At 44.1% G+C, this 14,824-nt stretch overlaps 1 protein-coding gene across 5 annotated transcripts in view; it reads right to left on the reverse strand.

Moving 5' to 3' along the window:
• Positions 1 to 14,824, reverse strand: part of LOC144124511 (GTPase-activating protein skywalker-like) — a 162,573-nt gene that overhangs the window by 92,082 nt on the left and 55,667 nt on the right. For 3 of the 5 annotated variants that reach the window (XM_077657228.1, XM_077657226.1, XM_077657230.1), the window contains 2 exons: positions 14,350 to 14,454; positions 3,387 to 3,459 (listed from right to left, as the gene is read on the reverse strand). The gene's annotated coding sequence lies outside the window, so the exon portion shown is untranslated. The remainder of the gene's footprint in view (positions 1 to 3,386; positions 3,460 to 14,349; positions 14,455 to 14,824) is intronic. The other 2 variants (XM_077657229.1, XM_077657227.1) reach the window with 1 other exon arrangement.

Here is a 14,824-nt window from a genome sequence, read left to right on the forward strand (position 1 = left end):
TAATATGCAGGTATAGTCAACCGAAACATTCCAAAGAATTGCGCCCGGGGGAAGAAATCGTAGAAAATTTTAAACTCCAGTGTCAGCCTTACCTCCGAAATCTTGCCCCTAAAGCCGCCGAGCGCTCTAAAAAAACGCCTCAGACTTTCCTATGCAAAGCGAAAGCAGGAAGAGGTGGCAAGAGCTATGGTGATGAAAATTCGATTGGGGATACAGGCAGCATATTCCAGAGAATTCGCGTGCGCCAGAAGAAAAGTGTGCGCAATTCAGCAAGTGGGAAGACAATCTACATGCTGCCTACAATAGGTGTACGTCCTTCCCAGAGCGTTGCCAGCTGCTGACACTGCTACCACACAACCTAACCGTGAAATATGTGCAGGAAGTTATTCCAGAGGCAACGAGGTACGTTATCCAAAAATCGAAAAAGATGGTGGAAGAAGAAGGCGTATGGTCAACACAAGAGAGATATACAAGATGTAAACTACAACAGCAAGACATTACCACCATTTTAGAATATTACACCGTGGATGAACTCGATTGCTTTAGACAGACTCCAAACAAAAAGGATGTTGTGAGAATCGAAAAGGAGGGAGAGAAAGAATGGATACCTAAACGCTTCATGACGCGGTCCTTGCGAGAAGCATTCCGCCTCTACAAGCAAGCTCACCCTGCTTCCCAGGTTGGTCTCACAAAATTCACATCCTTGCGTCCTAAGGGGGTGAAATGTTCGCCACAGTGGCAAGTGTGTGTTTGCGTGTGCTGTGCAAACTTTCAGTTGTGCCTCGTGGGACTGCAGAACGCGTCCGGAAGGTCGCTTTCTCCCGAAGATATGCAGAGTCTCTGCGTATGCCAGGAACCTACTGCGTCGTGTTTCCTCAGGAATTGTGAGCACTGTCCACAAAATGGCATTTTCAGTTCGGAAAAATTTGAAATGAGCAGCGAGGACGAGGTCTTGATTGTTTCATGGGAATACGGTGAGCTCGTTAAAAAAACTCTGACCGCTTCATCATTTATGAGAGAATTTCTAAGAATGACCATGAAATGGGTTCCCCACAACTATATTAGGTCTGTGCAAGCAAGAGCAATACATGAAGAAAAACACAGCTGCAAGAGAGGTGCAATTGTTTTGCATTTTGATTTCGCCGAAAACTGGACAGTTGTGCTTCCAGACGCAGTACAAGCGTGCCATTGGCAGAAAAAGCAGGTCACCGTATTTACCTGCGTTTTCACGTCAAGAAAATCGACTTGGAACTACGCCGTTATTTCCGACGATATGTATCATGATTCAGCTCATGCATGCTTGGCTGTGTCGAAAGTCAAAGCACACCTCGAAGACAGCGCGCCAATCTACACCAAGATAACATATGTGAGCGACGGGGCTCCCGCTCACTTCAAGAATAAATATCAGTTTCACGAGTTACAACGCAGTGAATGTCAAGAGACGAAATGGATGTTTTCGGCCACTGGACACAGCAAAAATGCTTGCAACGGTGTTGGTAGGCTTGTGAAACATCGAGCATCACACCACAACTTGCGGAAGCCTGCAAGTGAGGCCATACAAACAGCCAGCGGCTTCGTAGACGCAATTCAAGGAACGCTAAAGAACATCACCATTCTGGAGCTCCCACAGAGGGAGCTAGCAGACTTTCGCGAAACGAAGAAGGAAGAATGGAAAATGGCCAAGAAAGTGCCTGGAGTTCAGACGCTCCATATGTGGAAGTACGTTCAAACAAATGAAGGCAGTGCATCCTTTGTGACCTCCACCGCTGCTTCGGAATGGAAGAGACTGATCTGGTTTGTGCTTCGTGTTGGACAATATACTGCGCACATACCGACATCAACTACTGCCGTTTTTCTTGTTACGATTTTCTGAATTGCAATCAGCACATAAAGCGGCATCCCATTTGTAAACTGCGTCCCTATTAAAACTCCTCCTGATTAAAAACCTTGCAGATAAATTGTTCCTGTCGGAAGTCGACGTTTTGTCTCAGTGCCTTGTAGAACCTTTGAACACAGAGGTAAACAGGTGCAGGTACGGAAACGTCGGCTTCAGAAACACATTAATATCAATTTTTATATATAAAAATTTTTTTTTCTAAGAACGGAGAAATGATCTAATATTTTTAAAGAATCGATTACATATCAATGTACCTTACGATGATAAATTAGAGAATACAAAAAAAAAAACATTTGTTTGCCAGCAGCCAGTTCTTGAGATATCAGGTGAAATAGCGAATTTATTCCCATTTTGACGCATTAAGAACGCCACTAACAAGCGAGAAGCTGTACAAACATTCAGGATGGTTCGCATATTGTGGTAAATGAAATGTAACCACGTTCAGTGAGTGCTAAATCAAATTTCTGACAGTTACTATTTCTAAGAGGCAGCAATTCTAGATAACAAAAACATGAACTCAGTTTTGTATTTATTTTCATACTTTAAAACAAAATAATGCAACACTTTTTTTGTGCCTTAAAATTATGAAGTATTGAGTATTATTAAGGCAAATTTTAATAAAATTCGATGATGACGTTTTTTTAAAATCTAAGTCAAATTTGTCACTTCTTTGACGTTTTTGCACTTTGGCCAATTTTGAGGCCATATTGAAAAATATAGGTCAAGTGTAGAGCTACAAAACTTGCCTGAAGTGATTAAAAGTAGCTGAAAAATACACAGAAAAAAATTCAGTTGAGAGATCTTTACGCACCTTGCCCTAAAGGCTGCCCTGAAAAGTACCTTTTTGGCATCGCATAGCTCCGGAAGTGAAGTTTGCGATTTTTTACTCGGAAGATTGACGCAGCAAGAAAACGTTTTCTTATTTCTTCGTATAGTACAAGTTATAATGAGGTACTGAAAAAATACTTATATGCAGAAACAATTTATTGTGCATGCAGTGATGCTCCAAACTTGCAACATTGCGAAGTGGAAAAAACGACATTCTCCACCTCTTGTGACATACGATTTTTTTCCGAGAAAACTACGAATTTCCTTGCAAAACTAAGGCTCATTCCTTTGTGTGGACACATTTACCCATCACATATAAAAATTTAGTTGAAAACAAAAAATGGTCATGGGACCTCGATTACCATTCTTATCTGAACATGCCCATATATATATATATATATATATATGATGGGAGCCAACAGTCACCGAAACCAAGGTGCATAGGGGAACGTTATTTTTTTTTAATATCTTGTGCATATCAGTGGGATAATATTACTTAGATTAATAAATCGCTTAAAGAAAATTACTTATAAAGCAGCAGAAAAAACAACCATGCCGCCGTTGAGATCCGAACCCACGACCTCCGAATATCGCGTCCGGTGCTCTTACCAACTGAGCTACGGCGACGGCTGTCCAATCTGCTGCTCTCGTGGGTACTTACGTTTATTTGGTGTACGCGAACCTTGAGTGTTCACCAGCGCCACCCTCGACCATAGCGGCGGACCTAGCACGTCCTGTAATACCGCGAGCATGATATATATACCATATATATATACCACGTGTCCCAGCTAAATGTAAGCAGGCTTTTAAAAAAAAACGAAGCGTCCTAGACCAGTGAAACCAACTGAGAGTTGTTCAGAGTCGTGTGGCCTAGTCTGTAGTATTTTTCGATCTTCAAAGTTAATTATTAGTTGTATAATTAGCTAAATTTTTAATTATTGACCTAAGGAACAAAGTGTCAATAAAGAAGTTGTAGATTGTCTAAAAAAACCACTAGCAGTGCTGTTTCCATCAAGGTACACTTTACGTAGCTTTATTTATTGGCCTTAAAACAAAGCTATCACATTGACGAGCTGCTGGGTTGCATCTCTGCCCCAATGTGCACGCAAACGCTCATCAGAGAGAGCACTTCAGTAAAAATTGATTTTGCTCTCTAAGACGCATCTCGGGATGTTTAAATGGCACCGATGTCTAAATGGCACCGTTGTAACGTGGGTGCTTTTTATTATTGTGCGAGTTAGGGTTTAAGGCCGGTAAAAAAAACTACTTTACGTTAACGGTTAACAAAATTTATTTATAAAACAAATAAAAATGGTATCTTGCTGCAAACGTTCCAGTCAACTGTTTTCCAAAGTGATCTACAATTTTTCGATTAACATTTTGTTCAAGGTAATAATTAAAAGGTTAGCTAATTAGGCCTAACTAGTTAGTTAACTATGAAGAACGAAAAGACACTGCAGACTATGTCATGCGACTCTAAAACAATCTTCTGTTGGTCTCACGTGGCTAGGAGATTCCGTATTTTTAAAAAAAGATGACGAGGATGGCGATAAGAATGATGTGTATTAACCGAAGATTAGAGAAGATGAAGAAGTAATATCTGGCAAGGTGGGAGGAGATGATTGGTGGAGAAGAGAAGACGACGACGACAAGGTACCAACGACAAGATTATAAATGTGCGAGGGAGAGCGTGGCACAAGGGGAAAGAACAGAGAAGTGGAGGTTCCGGCGGGTCAGGAACTCCTCGGCTGGAAGAGAGCAACGCCGGCTACTGCTCCGGTGATCTCGAATTCTACGGATTCACACAGTGGACTTCCTGTCGTTCCTGAGCCCGTTCCGGGGAGTCAACGGCTGATGCAAACACCTGCTACGGCCAGGTGTGCCTCCAGCGCGGTTGCCACCCATCCAGGTGGTGCCCACAACGCCAACATTATCAGCATCACCTCCACGGGCACTTGAACCGGGAGCTCGTATGACGCCGCCAGCGACGCCAGCCTGAGCACTTCAAACGCAACCTCAACGCCGGCTACCGGACCCATGCAACGCTGCATCAGCACCGAACCGTGAGCACGAACGCCGAACACTAGTAGTAGAACGATAGTAGTAGACGCTGGTAGTAGTGTTCCCGTGTCGTGTGTATTGGTAGTCTTTGTGTTAGTTTTGTTAGTTTTGTGTGCTAGTGTTTGTGTGACGTAGGGTGTATTAAATGTGCGTCTGTGTGGGTACACCTGTCGCCTAGTCCATTCTTTAGGCCCAAGTGTTTTCCGGGGATCCGTGACAAAGTTAAGTGGCAAGCCTGTGCCAGGAATCATTTCCTTGTTTCTTTTTGTTTTGTCTCGGATCTTTCCGATCTCTCGACGGCAGAAAGTATGGATTTGGCAAAAACGTTAGAACTGGCGCTCAAGCTAGGGGTAAGCAAGGAAGACGCGATGCGTCTATATGAGGAGGAGGGAAAGAGGCAGAAAGGCAGAGATAGAAAAAGGCACAAGCACATGCAGACGCTCGCAAGGCACAAGCGGGAGGCTAGAAGAGCTCGCGAGGCAGAAGAACAGGAAAAATGAAGGATAGAACGGGAGAAGGAGTTTCTTTTGTGGAAACAGGCGCATGTCACGGGAGGATATGAGGAGATCACGGACAGTGATCAGCGTTCCTTAGCGGGTACAGAATCTCCTAGACCAGCCAGAGTTTGCCCAAGAAAGCTGATGGCTCCTTTTGATGACAAAGGGATGATCTGGACACATATCTGCAACGATTCGAGCAAATAGCTTTGGGGCAAGGCTGGAAGCGCAGTGAATGGGTCACGGCACTGAGCATGTGTTTAGTCGGGGAGGCACTAAATGTGTTTGGAAGGGTGCCTGCTGCTGAATGTATGGACTACGAGAAAGTCAAGAAGGCACTTCTCCAAAGATTCAGGCTTATGGCAGAGGGTTTTCGTGAGAGATTTCGCATAGCGAAACCTGAAGATTCTGAAACCGCTAAGCAGTTTTCCTGCAGGCTGACCAATTATTTGGATAGGTGGCTTGATATGTCAAACACAGAAAAGAGTTTTGAAGGGGTGCGTGACAAGCTGGTGACAGAGCAGTTTTTAGCATGTTGCAGTCCAAAGCTAGCACTATTCTTGAAAGAAAGTTTTGTTCATTGGAAGAGTTTGCCGACACTGCAAGCCAATTCCTGGAGGCTCAAGGGCTGAGAAATATGAGTAAGGCAAAGGAGGAAACAACACAAAAGGTCCTAGACACAGATGCAACAAAGCCAAGAGCATATGGCAGTGCATCTAAGGCACCAGTAAGGTGTTTCCTCTGTGGCAAGGCGGGACACAGTGCAGTTAACTGTCGTACTAGTGGCGTTGTCCAAAAGACACAGATTGTGTGTCAAGGTTGTAAGAGGAGAGGACATACTGTCGATGAGTGCCGATATAGAACGTAGGACTGAGCTGCATGCGTTGTCGGCTCTCGGGTAGAACTTGTCACACCACCTGAAGTTCCACAGCTGAAAGGAGAGCAGACGCTGCTGGAAAATAAGGCGGTGAGTGGAACACCCAAGGCGAAAGTAGCAATGCCGGTGGTGGTTGGGCAAATAGGGGACCGTACTATATTAGTGCTCAGAGACAGCGGAGCAAACACAGTTTTGGTTCGGAGAAGCCTGGTGAAGGACAAGGATCTTACAGGGGAAGCGTCGGCCGTCACTCTTGTAGATAGCACAGTAACGTTCCTTCCTGAGGCCAGGGTTCTATTGTCCATGCCATATTATACTGGACAGTTAGTGGCAAAATGCATAGATCAACCCATCTACGATCTCATCTTGAGAAACATTATGGGTGCAAGAAGTGTCGAGGATCCTGATCCCGAGTGGAGGATGCTCGACGTTGAAGAACACCCAAAGAAGGAAAGGCCCACGACAGCTCAGGAGGGTTATGGGGCAGTCAGTTTCTCATCAGCAGTGGAGACAAGAGCTCAAGCGACAGCCCGAGCAATGCAGCGTCCGCTCTCTACTCCCATTACGATGTGTCTGCGCGTAACACCGGGCGAAATTGCAATTAGGCAAAGAGAAGACCCGAGCATGAAAGCCTGCTTCGAAGGAGTTGGGGAAAAGGTGAAAACAAAGAGGAGTCGCACGTCATTCGAATATCAATTGGTAAACAGTCTTCTGCACAGGGGATGCATATTTAGCTCAGGAAGGCGGGCCCAATAGCTGGTGTTACCGAAAAATATGAGAGAGAGAGAGTGTTACGCTTAGGACATGACACCATTATGGCTGGACACCAGGGTGGTCAAAAGACGGTGTCTAAAATCACCGAGGAGTTCTTCTGGCCAGGTGTCCGAAGTGACGTTAAACGCTTTCTTCGCTCGTGTGACGTGTGCCAGCGCACAGTTCCAAAGGGAAGAATCCCCCCGTACCTCTGGGCAAGATGCCAGCCATCGACCTGCCGTTTCAAAGAGTGGCTGTTGACATTGTGGGGGTGGGATAAGGTACTAATAAACCCCAATTTGAATGAACACAGAAGATAGCAGATAAGAACTCTACCCCAAAGCAAGGAAAATGTGTTTTCGGATGTGTCGGGCAAAACTGATGCTATATGTTGCAAATTTGATCTCTCTACAGGTAGACCAATCAGTGTGCAACAACAGATGTATCTTTTTGTTGTTGTTGTTGTTGTGCACATATACAACGGAGTGTGTTATGGGCATTAACATATTTATTGAGGACACCGTATGGACAATGGCAGTGATGTGTTAATGTTCATTAAATGCAATTTGGTGTGCTGTGTTGTGGTGTGATTTTGGTGTGTGCTTGACATCTGCGTTGTGTTGTGTGCTGGGTCTAGAATCGCCACAGAAGATAGTCAGTTGGCTGGAAAACTCGAAGATGAGGATGATGTGAGCAGTTTTTCATGGAAAAACTCTTGAGAGAGGGGGCCCTTGTCACATATAATAGCGAGTCTGAAATAGAAGTATGAACGAAGGAGGTTTGAAGAAGATGAAGAGGATGGCGATAAGAGTGGAACCAGCGGAACACAGACGCAGGACAAGAAAAGGAGGTACACACACCACACCAGCGGTGTGGTGTGTGTACCTCCTTTTCTTGTCCTGCGTCTGTGTTCCGCTGGTTCCACCCTGACAACATTATGAACCAACTAGCCCAGCAATTTACGCTCATGGCGATAAGAATTACGTGTATTAACCGAAGAATAGAGATTGGTTTATGGTTTATGGGTGGTTCAACGCCCCAAAGCGACTCAGGCTATGAGAGACGCCGTAGTGAAGGGCTCCGGAAATTTCGACCACCTGAGGTTCTTTAACGTGCACTGACATCGCACAGTACATGGGCCTCTAGAGTTTCGCCTCCATTGAAATTCGACCGCCGCGGCCGGGATCGAACCCGCATCTTTCGGGCCAGCAGCCGAGCACTATAACCACTCAGCCACCGCGGCGGCCTCCGAAGAATAGAGAAGATGAAGAAGTAGTGTTTGGTGAGGTGGGAGGAGATGATTGGTGAAGAGAAGACGACGACGACAAGGATGACGTGCACCAACGCCAAGGTTATAAAAGCGCGAGGGAGAGCGTGGCACGGGGGAGAACAGAGAAGCGGAGGTTCCGGTGGCTCAGTAACACCTCGGCTGGAAGAGAGCAACGCAGGCTACTGCTTTGGTGATCTCAAGTTCTACGGCGTCGCACCGTGGACTGCTTGCCATTCCTGAACCCATTCCGGGGAGTCAACGAATGACGCAACCACATGCTACGGCCAGAGGTGCCTCCAGCGATGCTGCCACCCATCCGGGTGGTGCCCACAACGCCAACATCGCCAGCATCACCTCCACGGGTGCTTGGACCAAGAGCTTGTACGATGCAGCCAACGATGCCGCCAGCGACGCCAGCCTGAGCACTTCGAATGCCACCTCGACTCGGGCTACTGGAACATGCAACGCTGCATCAGCACCGAACCGTGAGCACAAATGCCGAACGCTAGTAGTAGAACGATAGTAGTAGACGCTGGTAGTGGTGTTCCCAGCTCGTGTGTATCGGTAGCCTTTGTGTTTTGTGTTAGGTTTGTTAGTTAGTTTTGTGTGCTAGTGTTTGTGTCACGTAGGTTGTATTAAATGCGCGTCTGTGTGGGTACACCTGTCGCCTAGTCCATTCTTTCGGCCCAAGTGTTTTCCGGGGATCCGTGACAGACAGCTGGTATATACATATAGCAGAAAGGGAAAGGGAAATATGGGGCCCGTTTGACATACACATGAAGGAAGCCAACAGCCACTGAAACCAAGGTGCATAGGGGAGTGTTTCAATTTTTAAAATTTATTTTTTAATTGTGGTGTTGATCAATGGGAGAATAATACTGATTAATCTGTTGCTTAAAGACAATTAACTATGAAGCGGAAGAAAAAACAACCATGCTGCTGGTGGGATCTGAAAACATGATCTCCGAATTTCGTGTCCGGTGCTCTACCAACTGAGCTGCGGCAACAGCTGCCCAATCCTCTGCTTTTGGAGGTATTTATACTTGGGTGTAACCGAACCTTGAGAGCGTTCACTCCGCTATGCACCTTGGTTTCGGTGGCTGTTGGCTTCCTATTGGAAAATGAAGGGCTCATGGATCCAGTGAACCACGAAAACTGGTGGATCGATGCATGGTGAAAGAATCAACAACTTTATTCCAACATTCTGACCAGGGGTCTTGGTCTTCGTCACAGCCCCTGACGAAGTTGCTTGGTCTTTCACCGTGCATCGATCCACCTGCTTTTATATATATATATGTATATAAATTGTTACGAAGACGAAGAAACGGGCAGCGGTGCGGAACGAAGCACTTGCGCTAAGCCCACATCCATTAAAAATCATATTTCATCTGTCATCATGTCATCCTGATCCTTGGTTTGCCACCTCGTATCAATATATAGCCAAGTGCACATATATATATGTATATATACACATACTGCCAGGTTAGAGCATTGCACAATCTCGTACACGACGTTTCTGTCCATATGTCAAGTTTTGTCTTTTAGCCTTCTGTAGAGATGGTACAGCTTCTGAGGGGACGAAAAAAAAAAGGGGGACATGACGTTTTGCTTCCTTCCTTAATTGGCGCGAAAAGGCACATAATACACATGGCAAGATGAATGGCTTCTTATGGCTGAACGATACCCTGCCTTGTCCCTTCCTTTCACATTAGTCTCTGACACTTCATTACAACACACTTTTTTTACATGTTCCTAGCTATTTTTTTCTCAAATACTTTGCTTGTTATAATGTGGTAAAGGGGCTCTAAAACATTTTGCGAGAAGAGCACATCAACTTACTAAATCACTGCACTGTGTTGTCATGAAAACCTGAGCCAAATAATACATTTCTACACGCAGTAGAGTACCCACAATCACGTGCGAAAGTTGGACAGCCCTTCCCGGCGACTTTTTCATGCTCGCACCAGCCTCTGCTGCTCGCACCTGCCTAAAGAAGTTGGCAGTTGGTACGTTCAGACGTCAGGCAGCTACTATAGCCATGGAAATAAGCTGCATCACTCCGGCGGCTCAGGAAGCTCCGCACCCAGAGGTGGGGCCGGCTAAGGAGCGCCGATCTTCCAGTGTGCAAAAAGTGATTAGAGAGGGAAAGGCACGAAGATGCTGAAATTCAAATTTTGACTACAGATAATTCAGATTCTACAAAGCGCATTAAAAAATTCTTGCGGCACAATATTCGTGAAGCGGCATGCTTTAACATCCCAGACATACTGCAACTTTATTGGAGCCCCTTTCAGAGCCCCTTTAAAAGCATTTTTAAAGGGAAACTTTTTGTTTTTTTCTCCCGTGGCAAAATACACATTTATTGCTTCATTTATTGCATTAAAAAAATGTTTCCACCACTCGGTTCAAACTTCTGAAATCCACACTGAAAAAAGGACTTCATGGTCACCATTTTGAAGTGAATAAAGGTGTGGCTAGGCCTCTGGGCTACGTGATTACAAAACTGTGTTGACACCCCACGGGTTAACTTCTGAAAATGGCCGGTGATGACTTCATTTTTGTTCTTTTCTAGCTTATAAAGGTTTACAAGCATTATTTTTTTGCCGTAAGACGGCACTTTGCACTATAATTATTCAATTGAAATTGTTTATTTGACAGCTTGTGAAAAGAAAAAAGATTTGCAAAGGGGTGGCAGTAAAAAAAAGCTGTCCACAATCCCTTGTTTCTGTAGAGAGAAAGCATCACATATGCGTGCATGCATATGCAGACTTAAACATACATATGAAGTGCTCATATGTTCCTCACTCACATATTCCTCAGCGTCAATGAAACAAAATACAGAAACAACACAGCCAGAGATTATTACAATCAAGCCACATACATGAGTTAAGGTAACTATTTTCACAACTTGCGTTCTGCTTGATAGGTAGGATTTGATAAGAGATGATGCGTGTCCTCGCATGCGATAATAACTTAATTTCTCCAGCAAAACATTACAATCAACTAAATCAAACGCTTAACAAAATTCTAAGAAAACACCAACTTTGCTTTCATACTTGGTTAATATATAACCTTGCTCTAGCAATACTAACTCAACTGATTTGTTTTTACGGAAACCGCCGAATAGGTGTGGTCTTAACAGGTTATAAGGTTATATTTTTCAATATATTTTGTCATCCTCGAACGCAATTTTTTTTCCAAATGCCTTTGAAAAGATCAGTAAAATTAACACTGGCTTCCCAGACCATTACGATCTCCTTTTTTAATAGAGAATGGTAACTATTTCAGACTGCATTTTCACTGAAAAAGTTGCAGATTTTAAACACTTTAAAAATAAGGGTAAGTATAGGGGCGATCATGTCAACTATATGTTTAACTGGGCATGCTTAAAAATGTCAATGTCACATCTGCTGCTCTTGTTTAAAGCTTTTATAACTGACACAACTTTACTCAGTGTGACGGACTCATGATATATTGCGTTTTCATTATGAGTGCATACATATTTATTAACGTGAGAGTACAGAGCATCAGTAGTAGTGATATTACGTCAGCTAGTTCAATAACTGACAACTGACAACTCCTTGCCATTACAGGGTGCAGAGGAAGTTCTTGCGGCTGTTTTGTACAAGGCGTAATTTTTGTGGTTGTCGTCGGATTATAACTACATGTTGCATATTTGTTTTTTATTTCATGTTTGCATGGTTATATATTGATTTGATTACTTTTATTTTGTTTTTTCTCAGCATTATGGTATCTGAAAGCTTGTGAATCATGATAGTTGTGCTCTCCCAGGCCGGTACTCCGCAGAAGAAGATCACTTCAATCACTGGCGTGTCTCTCATGGCAATGCAATTCACTCTCCACCAATATCGTGACACTGGTCTGCCAACTGACCACATGAGGAGTGGAAGACCTTGTACTGCAACCACAGACAAGATTTTCAGAATTGTCTGACAACAAATCAAGCGAAATCTGAAGAGAAGTCTGAGGAAGATGGCCAAGGAGCTTGGCATCAGCTCTAAATCGGAACAGAACATCCCCGAGCACAGTCTAGGGTTGCGTTCTATCAAGCACCAGAAGACTGATTCATTGGACGAGCACATGAAGGCTACTTGACTGGAAAAATGCCGTGAGATCCTGAAACGATTAACCTAATGCCACAGGAATGAGCTCTTCACTGATGATAAACTCTTCGCAACTGTATACAGTTTCAACTGTCAGAACAACCAAATCCTTGCTGCATCAGTTGAATCAAATGGCCATGGTCGACACGTCACTCGCAAAGGACATCCAGCGTCTGTCATGGTTTGGGCCGGAGTGGTGTCATCTAGAAAGACTCACCTGGTTTTTAAGGGCATCAAGGCGAACAACCAAAACTATCTAAGTGACATTCTAGAGAAGATGGTGCGATCCTGGAGCCATGTTCACTTCAGCAGACATTCCAACAGGATTCTGCACCCGTTCACAAGGTGAAAGTCGTTCAGGAATGGTACCGTGCAGTTTCCAGACCTCATCTCTTCCAAAAAATGGCCTTTGTACTCGCCTTGTTTGAACCCACTTGACTACTCGCTGTGGTGAGTGCTTGAGAGTAAGGCCTGCAACAAGCCTCACAGCAATTTGGGGAACGTTAGCTGTCTCTTCAGAAGGCCTAGGAGGAATCGATCATGACTTCCTGCATTCCGTGGTCGACGCACTCCTGAAGCATCTAAGTGCTTGCATCAAGGCTAAAGGTGGAATTTTCAAGCTGTAGCTATTCTGCTGCTGTCCTTAGCATTCAGATAAAGTGTTTGCCACATTTCATGTCCATATCTCAATGTTTTGGTTTTGCAATCAACATACCACCCACAAGGACTTTTTCCACACTCTGTAATTTGTAATTGCAATAAAGCCTTATGCGAATCACCCCAATTTAGGAGATTATTCAACCTTGACCACAGCAGACTACACTGGCGGCATTCAATGTCTGGGAAAGATGAGTAATATGCTGCGTGTGCATGTCCCAACTTCGTGGTTAACTTAATGCGATACCTTTAAATGCTGCCAGGTCAAGGGCTGATCTTGTGCGAAGTATATGTCGGTACAGCTTTTCCCTAAATTTCATTATTTCATATGTCAGGTGCAATCTATGGTTTCCTGGTTTTTCTACTTTTCCTATGTGTCCCAGATGGAAATTTCTTGTGTATGAACATATTGTCACTGGTATCCATAAATAAGGTCAGTTATCATGTCCCAATTTACTGACAACAGGGCATCACAAAATGATTTCAGAGCTGTGTCTGTAAATAGCTGGGACAACACCTTTGGGAATTTTTTCCTTCTTGACCCGATTATTTGTGCACACAGAAGCACCAGCAAATGATCACTTATAGGTCAAGAATCCAGATTTAATGTTTGACTATCAAGAAATCCAGAGTTGAATGACCTTCATGTGTAGGCCTGTTTCGTGTATTAAGATGACAAAACCGCTGGATAACGTTACCACATTGAAAGTATTCGAGGAGTGGCTATTGGTACTCCTGTAAGTGTTGAAATCTACGCCAGCTGTTAAAGCTTTGCCATCACAATTTTGAACAACAAATGAACGAAATTGATTGTAGAACCGCAGAAACGCAGACATATCACCAATTAGTGGTCGATAACACACGGAAAATACGTGCTCATTATTGTACAGAGACAAAATTTCTTAATCTGGTGAAACTATCAAATAAGAATAAAAAGGATTTGACATTCAATGCAGCCTGTTATCAGCAACTAAATTTATAAAAAGAACTCAATATATATACACATTTTTTAAATAATAATTTATTCACAAATCTACAACAACAACAATAATAATAATAATAATATATAACGCCTTTCTTTTGCTGCCCATTATGAAAAAACAAAGCTTAAACATTGTTCAGAGAAGATATGGAGTGTTCCGGAAAAAAAATGAAAAATTTTCAACGAGACCAAGCTTTCCACTTGACCAAAAAATTGAAGAATGCACACATTACCCAAAAAACTTTATGCAAAAAAATATTTGGGAAAATTTGTGGCTCCAATTTTTCTTGAAGGCTCGAGTGCAAAGTGGCATCGAATAACCGTGCACACTGTCTGCCTTCCTTGTTCTTTTGTTGAACCTGTTTGTTCAGCCTGTTGAAAGTGGAAAAGGGACAGGTCTCACCTGTGTCTCTGGCTCAGCGGGGGCAGTGTCAAGGCTGGGACGACATGGCAGAGCAGCCGTGGCCACTGGGCAGCCGTGGCCACTGGGGCGCACAACCACCTGGGACTGAAAGCCATGCACTCAGTCAGGCGTCTACCGCTACCACTAGCCACAATTTCATCCCACACATGCAAATTGGGTTGGATGCACCGAAGCTGCAAGCGGCTAATGAGGGGCACTATAGCAAAGCTCTAAAATAAAATGGACCACCTAGTGGTCTTTAACTTGAGCTGACATCGCGCAACACATGGGTCTTTTCACTCTTCACTTCCACCAAAATGGTGCTGCGGTTGGTTTATAGGGGTTTAACGTCCCAAAGCGACTCAGGCTATGAGAGACGCCGTAGTGAAGGGCTCCGGAAATTTCGACCACCTGGGGTTCTTTAACGTGCACTGACATGGCACAGCACACGGGCCTCTAGAATTTCGCCTCCATC

This window comes from Amblyomma americanum, chromosome 3 (assembly GCF_052857255.1).
Source record: "Amblyomma americanum isolate KBUSLIRL-KWMA chromosome 3, ASM5285725v1, whole genome shotgun sequence".
Taxonomy (NCBI): Eukaryota; Metazoa; Arthropoda; class Arachnida; order Ixodida; family Ixodidae; genus Amblyomma; species Amblyomma americanum.